General features: G+C 47.8%; 1 pseudogene; it reads right to left on the minus strand.

Moving 5' to 3' along the window:
• Nucleotides 8,264–9,183, minus strand: OR10H34P (olfactory receptor family 10 subfamily H member 34, pseudogene; annotated as a pseudogene).

Below are 9,811 nucleotides of genomic sequence, written 5' to 3' on the forward strand. Positions count from 1 at the left end.
TCATCTGGGAGGAATTCCTTGGAAATAGCTAAACTGGATTACCAGATGCTACCATGAGAAATGGCACCCTGTATACACGTAGGAACCTATTTATCTGATGCCTTAAGTTTTAAAAGGAGCCTCGTAGGCGGCATCCAAACGTACCAACATTGGTTAAACAATGTCAGGAGCACATTTGTGGTGAAGAAATGCATGAGATTGTAACACACAGAAAATTAGATTTCATAATTCCTGCCCACTGCGGGACACTTTGTCAGGTAGCATTACACCTGGAACCTGTTCTTCTGCCAGAAACCAGGGTGGTCTGCTTACTCCCACCAGCATAAATCCAGATTGCAAAGAGAATTGGAAGACGCCAGACTCAACCCACTACCAAGTAGCAACAGGTAAATACAACATGGATAGTATAAAGCTACAGAAGACCAAGGCAGGTTATAGCAGAGCAGAGGAAAACACCCTAATTTTCAGCATTGCACAGCTCTGTGCAGTAGCACTTAGAAACAGTATTGAGCAGACTCACAGAAAAAGTTGAGGAAATCCCTACATTTCAAGTGTGAATTTTGAGCTGTGGTGGAGAGTAAGAGAAGTCTCTACAGTTCAAGAAAAAGTCCCACCACAAGAAGTTGCCGGCTGTGTTACAGAGTTACGGGTCACACTGACCGGGGAGGAATGCTGTGTTGAGGCCCAACAGTGAGAGCAGAGCCCAGGATGAAGGTGTGTGCCGTGGTCACACAGCCTCAATGCTCTTCCGTTTCTCCACAAGGGGGGACTTGAGGTTGAGTGCACTGAATAGTGTTTATAATTCATTGAAAGTGTGTGTATTTAGGGGAAAGACAGCTACTGCATGATGTCACCTATGTCTAAACAACCCGCCTCATAAAAGTAAAGTAGAATGGTGCCACCAGGCATGGGGGGTGGGAGAACCGGGGAAATGCTGTTTAAAGGGACAGATTTGCAACCAGCAGACAAACAAGCCCAGGACATCGAACGCACAGCACGGTGATTGCAGACAGCAATACTGTATCATAAATCTCAAAGTTGTTAAGAGACTGGATCCTAGTTGTGCCCACCACGAAAAAGAAAAGACAATAAGGAGACGTGGTAGAGGCGCTAGCCGGTGCTACAGCAGTAATCACATTGCAGCATATAAATGAATTCAATCAGCATATTGTACACCTTGAACTCACAAAGCGTTAAATGTCGCATGTTTCAATTAAAAAGAGGTTTCCCTGACAAATTTGTTTCTGAATATGAATATATGCACTTATTTTAGATGAGGAATTTGTAATAACACTTAATGGACACCAGTTTATGGTGATACTGTTGTACTCAACAACAGATGTAATTAACATGCACAAGCAATAAATAAATGTCAAAGTTAACAAAATAGAAAATACGTGTATTCTGTTGAAGTTGAATAGTAAACTACACATTGTTTGTCCTAAAGTTGATTCAGTCTTTCTCTACGACTTGAGCAGTACAAACATCGCATGTCAAGATGAAGTGGTAGGACGTCGGAAACAATTTCAGTCAAGACTGGGAACCCAGAGCACCGTCCTTGCAGAATACACCATGTACTGCATTTTCGTTACGTCATCGTCTCACTACAGCCTCACATCATCTCATCGCATCATCTCATTACAGCCTCACAACAGGGCATAAGGGCAGGTAAACTCACGTCCACCCCATTTGACAGAGGGGAAGCTGGGGAAACGGTTGCACGACTCATCCAAGACCAGGCAGCTTAGCAGAGCCAGGCTTCCAATGAAGGTGTTTACTGAACCCCAGTCCTCCCCACCCACTGTTTCACACATGGTCTTCCTTTAGTGGGTTTTGTGGATCTGCCATCCGGGGAGTCTAGCCCATCCTCAAATCAAACAACCTGGCAACTTAAGAGTCTTTCATACCACAGGTGGGCAATTGCAACCTGCCATGCCCTGGAGCATGCATCCTTGGGAGGCTGGTGGAGTATGTCTACAGATTGAGGACTGCTGCATGATTTTAAATTCAGCTTTGGTCTTGCAGGAGTTCCTGCGGAACGCTTTCACACTGATCCAAGATGCTCCTCTCTCTGGCAGCAAAGCCAATCGAGACAAGAATATAAGCTGGTCCTTCATTTTCTTCATTAAAGGACAGTTTGGCCTTGGATCCTTCTGGGATCCAAATGGAAAGAGAACCTGGAAGGTGGTGTGTACCCACAATGAGCTGGGCCCCCAATGTCTTATGCTAACTTATTGTGGTCCCTCAGGCCATCAGCCTCCTGAGGTCAGGAAGTCTGTCTGTGTTGCTCACCATCCGACCCAGCACCAACATGGTACTTGGAAGATACAACTGTTTAACAAATGTTTCTTGGCTGGACCAGTGTAATCCTCACAATGCAGCAAACCAGTGGGAAACGGGGTGCAGGGAGCTGTGTTTGAGGTCAGAGTGACCTGGGTTTAAATCCTGCTTCCCTTTTCTCACTTAATTAGATCGACACTTAGAGATATATTCCACATCTGTGTCAATAAAAGGATGTTCAGAGCAGGGACATTTTTGATTGGAAAGCATTTCATATATGCGTTGATAAAGGCCTCTTAAGCAAATGTGGGTTCATTTGTACAGTGGAACCCAAGGCATCCAGTAAAACCATTCAACCCTTGGACTTCATCAGCGTCCCTCTCTCCCTGGGGATCCCATGCTGTATGGTGGCCTCATGAACCTCTGCACACAGCTGATCCCCAAATTGTTATCTTTATCCCCATAAAGCTGGCTACTCAACATCTCTGCATAGGGATGTGGTAGGCATCTCAAATTTAATGTGCCCAGAACCAGCTTTTGGACATTCTCTTTGTTGTTATCGTGCTCTCTCTCTCCCTCCCTCCCTCCTTCTCCCTTTCTCTGTCTCTTTCCCCTCCCTCTCTCCCCTCTCTTCCTCCACCCCGCCCTCATAGCCTCCTTCTCTCTCCTCTCTCTTTCCTCCTCCTTCTCCCCCTCCTCCTCACCCTTCTCCTACTCTTCCTCCCAGTCTCTCTCTCCCTCTCCCTCACACACACACACACACGCACACGCACACGCACACTCCTTACTCCCACAGTCTTTCCTATCTGAGAAAATAGCAACCCAATCTGAGTTCCTTGGAGGCACTTCTGCTCAAGAAGCAGAGAGCCCTTCTCTAACCATAGCAAACAAAATAGAAACTCCCCTGGCCATGTCCCTTCTCTCTTGATCTGCTTTATTTGTCTCTCATGTGCTTCTCACCACCTCGTGTAAATCTGCTGATCAGATATTGTCTGTCTCTGCCTTAGACTGCGGCTTTGAGGAAGTCAGGGACTCAGAACATTTTGTCCACTGCTGTGTGCCTCCGTGGCATATGGTAGGCTCTCAAATATTTATTAAAAAAATTAATTTGGAAGAATGAGGATAATTGAAACTAATCATGAGGTACAATTTTTATTCATCCAATTGGATGGACAAAAAAATTTCAGTTTTGTTAACACTCTTGCAGCTACTGTGGGGAAACTTGCTCTTTCCTATGTTACGGAGTGTCCTCAGGCAGGTCACTTGCCCTCTCTGAGCCTACCCTGTAAGAAAGCAAAAGAACCTCCCTTCTAAGACAATCATGAGACTGAAGCAAGCCAGCACTTGAGAAGGGCATATCACAGTGCCTGGCATGTGCACATCCTGAGTAAACAGTAGTTAGGGTGATATTATAATTTCGAGTTTGGCTGGATGAGGGTGGGATCAGAGGGAGAGGCGTGCGTTGGAAATGACCAACTGGAGTCACAGATTTGATGTGTCTGTCTGGGTTATCAGCGAGGTCGAAGGTGCGGGGCCTCAGTGGAGATGGTGGTGGACCAGCAGTGGGTGCCGTTGGGAGAGGTGCTACTCCAGTGAGCTTCCTGACCTGCCCCTCGTCTCCCAGAATTCCCCTCCCCAGGAACAGTCTCCTCTCTGGCTCCTAGCATCCGTGAATGGTCTGCGTGACTCATCGCCATGGTGACAGCTGATTGGGAGGGAGCCAGGTGAGAACTTGCTCTCTCGGGAGACAGAGAGATGCTCTGACCTGCAGGTAGGGCTGTGTAGTGGTTAAGTGATGAAGCAGCGTGCTCGGTTAAATCACATCCCATCTCCTAGCCTCAGTTTCCCATTATTAAAATGAGTTTAATAATAATGTGGCCGCTTGTAGGATGGTTCTGGTAGTTAAATAACATCATCTGTGTAGGGAAATTGACAGTGACTGGCACACAGTAAGCATTCATTAAACGCCAGCTTTTTAAGGTCGACTTAACAAGTACTTGTGCCGTCTGTACCTCAAATCCTGTGGTAGTTTTGGGAGTGCAGAGAGGGCCCACTGCTGTTCCCGGCCTTGGAAGCGTTTCCATGGTGCTTGCTGGGCTGACACACAGAGAAACACCAGGGCTCTCACCAAGACATGGGCCAAGTGCTAAGGGCCACCAAGAGCAGTGACTGCACAGCTCAGGTCACATCAGCCAGGTCTCCCTCCTCTGTACTCCAGGGGCCTCACCAGTGCCCCCCAGGGGACAACGCAGAAGGTTCTGGAGACGGTTTTGGTTGTTGCAACTGAAGGACTGATGTAGGGGGACGTGCTACAATGTCTGGTGGGTCAAGGCCAGGGATGCTGCTCGACCTCCCAAAGTGCGCAGAGCGGACCCCACCACGGAGGACGGGTTGTCCCCAAATGTCAACAGTGCCGAGGATGGTAAACCCTGCAGCAGTGACCAAGAAACATTTATTGAGCACCGACAGTGTGCCCTGCACGTCTTTAGACTTCACTGGGGACACAATATTGAACTGATTAGACATGACCCTGATGTTTGCAGTTGAGAGGGAGGATGTGAATATTAAACAGATAATCACAGTAATTGCTGTATATGATAAATCATGCTCAAAGCCATGGGGAAAAGAAGTGAGTTGCTACCAGGGCTTCTAACAGGGCTGGTGACTCAGCATGGGGAAATCAGGGAAGACTTTCCTGAGGAGGTGTCTTCTGAAGTCGGATCCAAGGATGTGTGGGAGTAAGCCAGGGGCAGGGTGTTCCAGGTAGCGGCAGAGGCACGTGCAAAGCTCCTGGGGTACAAGTGTGCTTGGTTTATTGCAGGAACAGGAACCAGTGGGGCTGCAGAGGTGGGGAGGGCAGGAGAATAAAGTTGGCAATGAAGCACAGACCCAACCACACGAGATTTGTGCTGCATCCTAATGGTGTAAGCAGAGGGTGATTCTTCAGATACCCTTTAGAAAGATCCCTCTGGCTGCTGGACAGAAAGCCTGGGGGGCTGGGCTGGAGGAGGAGGAAAACATCCTCGAGACAGGACTGGACTTTCATCCCCAGCAAGGGGGTCGGGTTCCTCATTTTGGAAGAGCAGAGCAAGAGGAGTGAAGGCAGCAAAGTGCATCTCTCAAGCTGGCTTCTGCCTCCAGCAGCTAGCATGGAAACGCTTGGCTCCAATTAGTGCAGGAGGGGCTCCCCTGACATCTGGAGATCTGCCCATCGACAGCCCTTCTCTGTGCTCCAGGCCCTTTAACCACCTCTCTGGGCTCTGTCCCCACCTTGGAGATACCCAAGAATGTAGCTCCTAGGGGACCATTAGCAACGAATGGCAGACAGCTAGGAATGCAGGGGGTAGGGGAGCTTCAGAAAGTGGAAGCTGAATAATGGAGGGCAGGACAGGGCCCCTTGGGGCGGGGTCTCCATCCCTGTGGTGTGCAGGGCATCAGCCCTGGACCCTGGTTGCATTCACACTGACCTTTGGGCGCTTGTCCCTATTTTCCACCACCAGAGAGCTAATGATGTCTTCTAGTTTTTGGTCTTTTGCAGGGAAAAGAAGTGCAAGGTTATTTTGGGGTTTCAGCATGGGGAGAGTCTGGCATGATCAGGACTAGGGTCAGGTAAATGAGGCCCCACCATACAACCAAATTAAAGGGGCCAGCACAAAATTCAGTGATCAAGACAAATTATGTTTAATGTAATATTTTTAAAAATCAAAATTAATGCAAAAAATTCCCAATGAACAACATATCAACATTTTAAATAAAGATGGGATGCAACGCTGACTCTAATAAAAATCTTAGCTAATAACAAGTGCTGTTGAGGATGTGGAGAAATGAGACCATCCTCCAACGCTAGTGGGGATGTACAATGATGCAGCCACTGTGGAAAACATCTGTCATTTCCTCAAATGGTTACGCACAGTTAGCACACCAGCCATCAGTTCCACTCCTAGGTATACAGCCCCGAATGAGAACATGTCCACACAAAAACTAGCACGCGAATATTTAGAGCAGCATCACTCACGACAGCCAAACCTTGGAAACAACCCGAGTATCTATCATCAGATGAAGGGGTAGACAAAATGCGGTATATCCATACAATGCAATATTATTCAGCCTTAAAAGGAAATGAAGCACTGATGCATGTTACAACGTGGATGAACCTTGAAAACATTACACTGAGTGAAAGAAGCCAGTCACGAAAGCATAAATATTGTATGATTCTATTGTGTGAAATGTCCAGAACAGGCAAATCGATAGAGACAGTAGATTGGCACTTACTTAGGCCTGGAGGGAGGTGGGGAAAGTCGGGTGATAGCTGAAGGGTACAGGGTTTCTCTGGAGGTGATGAAAATGCCCTGAACTGACTGTGATGATGATTACACGTATCTTTGAGTGGACGAGTTACATGGTGCATGAATTGTATCTCCTTAAAGCTGTTTCTCAAATCCCATACCTAGCTGATGATAATGCTCAAAACACTGGAGCTATTACCAGCATAACTATTATCAAGGAAGGAAGAAAGGGAGGAAGGGGCGGAGGGAGGGAGGATGGAGGAGAAGAGAGAGAGAGAGAGGGAAAGTTACTCTGTCTCCGACACAGATGTCCGGCTTCATCTTTGAGCTAAAGAGTCTGCAGACCAGCGGTCCCCAATCTTCTCTGCATATTCTGTAGAGCACGGTCCCCACAGTGTCACCCCCAGACCACCAGCAGCATCACCTGGGGTCGTGTTAGAAATGCAGATCCTACAGCCCCTTTCAGACCCTCTGGGGTGGGCCCAGCAGCCTGTGACTTAGCCAGCCCCCAGCTGACTGTGATGGGTCCCCAAGTTGCAGACTCACGCTGGCCTCACTCCTGCCACAGAGGACTCACTCAGCCGAGCCCACACTGCATCCCTGCACCTCCCTGGCTTTGTGACCCTGGACAAGTCCTGAACCTCATTGTGTCCCTTTCCTCAGTTAAAAACGGGGTGTAACACAAAGGGGCTGCCTGCCTCATCTCGGGCCCCGTTTTGAGGCAGAGCCAGCCTATGGACGCACATCCCCCCAGTATCTGACTCTACAACACATGAAAGAGAAGTAGGTTTTCATTGGGGATTTTGAGGGAGTCGGGGAAGAAGATTTACATCGAGTACTCTAAGGCAAGCTTATAAACCTTATAACATGCCCGTTTCCTCCCTGCTCTTTCCTCGAGTGTCTTCACCAGTCACTGGCCCATCACCTCCCCTGGTTCCTGGTCAACTGGCAGCAATTGGGCATTTCTTCCTGCCCCTCCCATTTCCCTCAACGCAGCCACCACTTCCTCATCCCTCTCTAGGTCTTTGCCCCATCTCTCTACACATTTCTTTTCTCACAAGGAGAAATTCAGATCCCCCCCTCCCTCTGCAAGTTGCATCCTTAGAGCATCTTCAGCTCAGCCAACAAAGGCAACTTATAGGAGGACAACCCCTTCCTTCTAAATTGTGACGAACTGAAAATGAAAACTAATTTTCCCCATCAAAAATGCTTTCCTTTCCTCAACAAGACAGTGACAATGAGAAAGATGAAGTATCTGAAGCACAGATCACAATCCGTGGTATACAGCAGGTGCCGACTCACTGTGCTGTTGGTGTCATTGTTTTGAGTAGATCAAGCACCCCTCATTCACACATTCAAGACAAACCATGCACACAGGTTCCCAACACAGCAATGTGGGCATCCTGTCCTCCACGGACAATCCACTCTCAGCACAGGGGACAGAAGGAAGTTGACACACAAGGTCAATCTTGGGGAAGTTGTCTCCCCCGTGAATCCAGGAGGAATGAGGTCAACCAGCCTGGGGGAAAGGAGAGAAAACAGAAACCTAGAATTTACAGAGCACTTGCTGAGGGGGAGGAGGGGAATTCACAGACAGGAATCATCACAGTGAAGTGTAACTCTTCGCCTTTGACAGGTGGAAGACTGAAGTGCCTCCACCCACCACATCCCCTGCCACAAAACCGGCCACTTCAGGAGTCCTTTGGAAAAGGCTTGCTGAGGAAGGTCTTCCTAATGGCGATCTTCAGATCCTTGTTTCTAGGTGGAAAATGATTGGGCTAAGAAAGGGCGTGAAGAATGTATAGGTGGTGGCCATCAGGGTGTTACTGTCCATAGAATGAGGGCCCTTGGGCTTGAGGTAGATGATGGAGGCAAAACCGTAGTGCACGACCACCACAGTGAGGTGGGACACACATGTGGAGAAGGTCTTGTGCCGGCCCTCAGCAGAGGGGATTCTCAAGATGGCGGCCACGATGAAGACATAGGAGAGGAAGATGAGGAACAAGCAGCCCATCAGAGCTGTGAGACACACCAGGATCACACCCAAGGTGACAGAGGATGTCTCCCTCCCACAGGACAACTTCAAGAGGGAAAGCACATGGCACCCAAAATGGTAGATCACATTAGACCCAAAGAAGGTGAGGTGAAACACGATCTATGTCACCATCATCCCCATGACTGAGCCATCAACCAAGGACCAGGACACAAGACGGACACAGCCTCATGTGCCCATGAACACATTGTAGCGCACAGGGTGACAGATGGCCACGTAGCGGTCATAGCCCATGATCATGAGCAGGAAGGAGTGGGTGAAGCCAAACGTGAAGGAGAAGAACATCTGGCTGGCACAGGCCACAAAGGTGATGGAGTGATGGGTGGAGAGCATGTCTACCAGCATGCGAGGGGTGACAGCCACAGTGAACAGAATCTCAGAGATGGAGAGGGCACACAGGAAGAGGTACATGGGCTTGTAGAGGCTGCGCTCGCTCCAGATGGTGGCCATGATGAGCAGGTTCCCCAGCAGTGTGAACAGGTGCATCAGCAGGAAAAGCAGGAAGAAGGCAGGCAGGAGATGCTGGCGGAAGGTGGAGAAGCCAATGAGGATGAATTCAGTCACCGTGCTCCAGTTCTGAGCAGGCAAGGATGCTGCATCTGCTCAGATCAGAAACAGACTGAAGCCCAGTCGTTAAACCATAGGCTCTAACACAATTATATGGCAATTCAAGAGCTCTATTCTATTGAACAATTTCCTCAACTTTTCTGGGTTTCATAGTCTTCATCAGTAAGACAGAGTAAATCATAACAGTGTTTCCCTTTCATTATTGTGATCAAGGTAAAATGAGATCAGTATATTGAGTGCTTCAGGCATAGTTTGGTACTGGGTTTTTACTAAAAGAGACTGAAATGTAGAAGAGCTCCCATGTTTGGGACCATTAAACAGATGTAGATGGTCAGGGTCATATTCTCTTGAATAATGTGCATGTTCTAGAAAACATATATTTGGATCTTGGGGATAAAAAATATTTTTACTCTGAGAGTCTTTGTCTTTTCATTGACTATTTCAATCATCTACATTTATTTAGATATTACTTTAATGGTACTCATTTCTGCTGTCTTACTTCATATTTTGCATTTACTGTTCTAAAGGAACTGAACATAATGTTTGAAAATGAAAGGATGGACAAGTATATGTCAACCAAATACGTACCAAGTGAAAGCTGAGTCAGCAATCTTGAAACAGACAA

The sequence above is a fragment of the Equus caballus genome, chromosome 21, assembly GCF_041296265.1.
Source record: "Equus caballus isolate H_3958 breed thoroughbred chromosome 21, TB-T2T, whole genome shotgun sequence".
Lineage (NCBI taxonomy): Eukaryota > Metazoa > Chordata > Mammalia > Perissodactyla > Equidae > Equus > Equus caballus.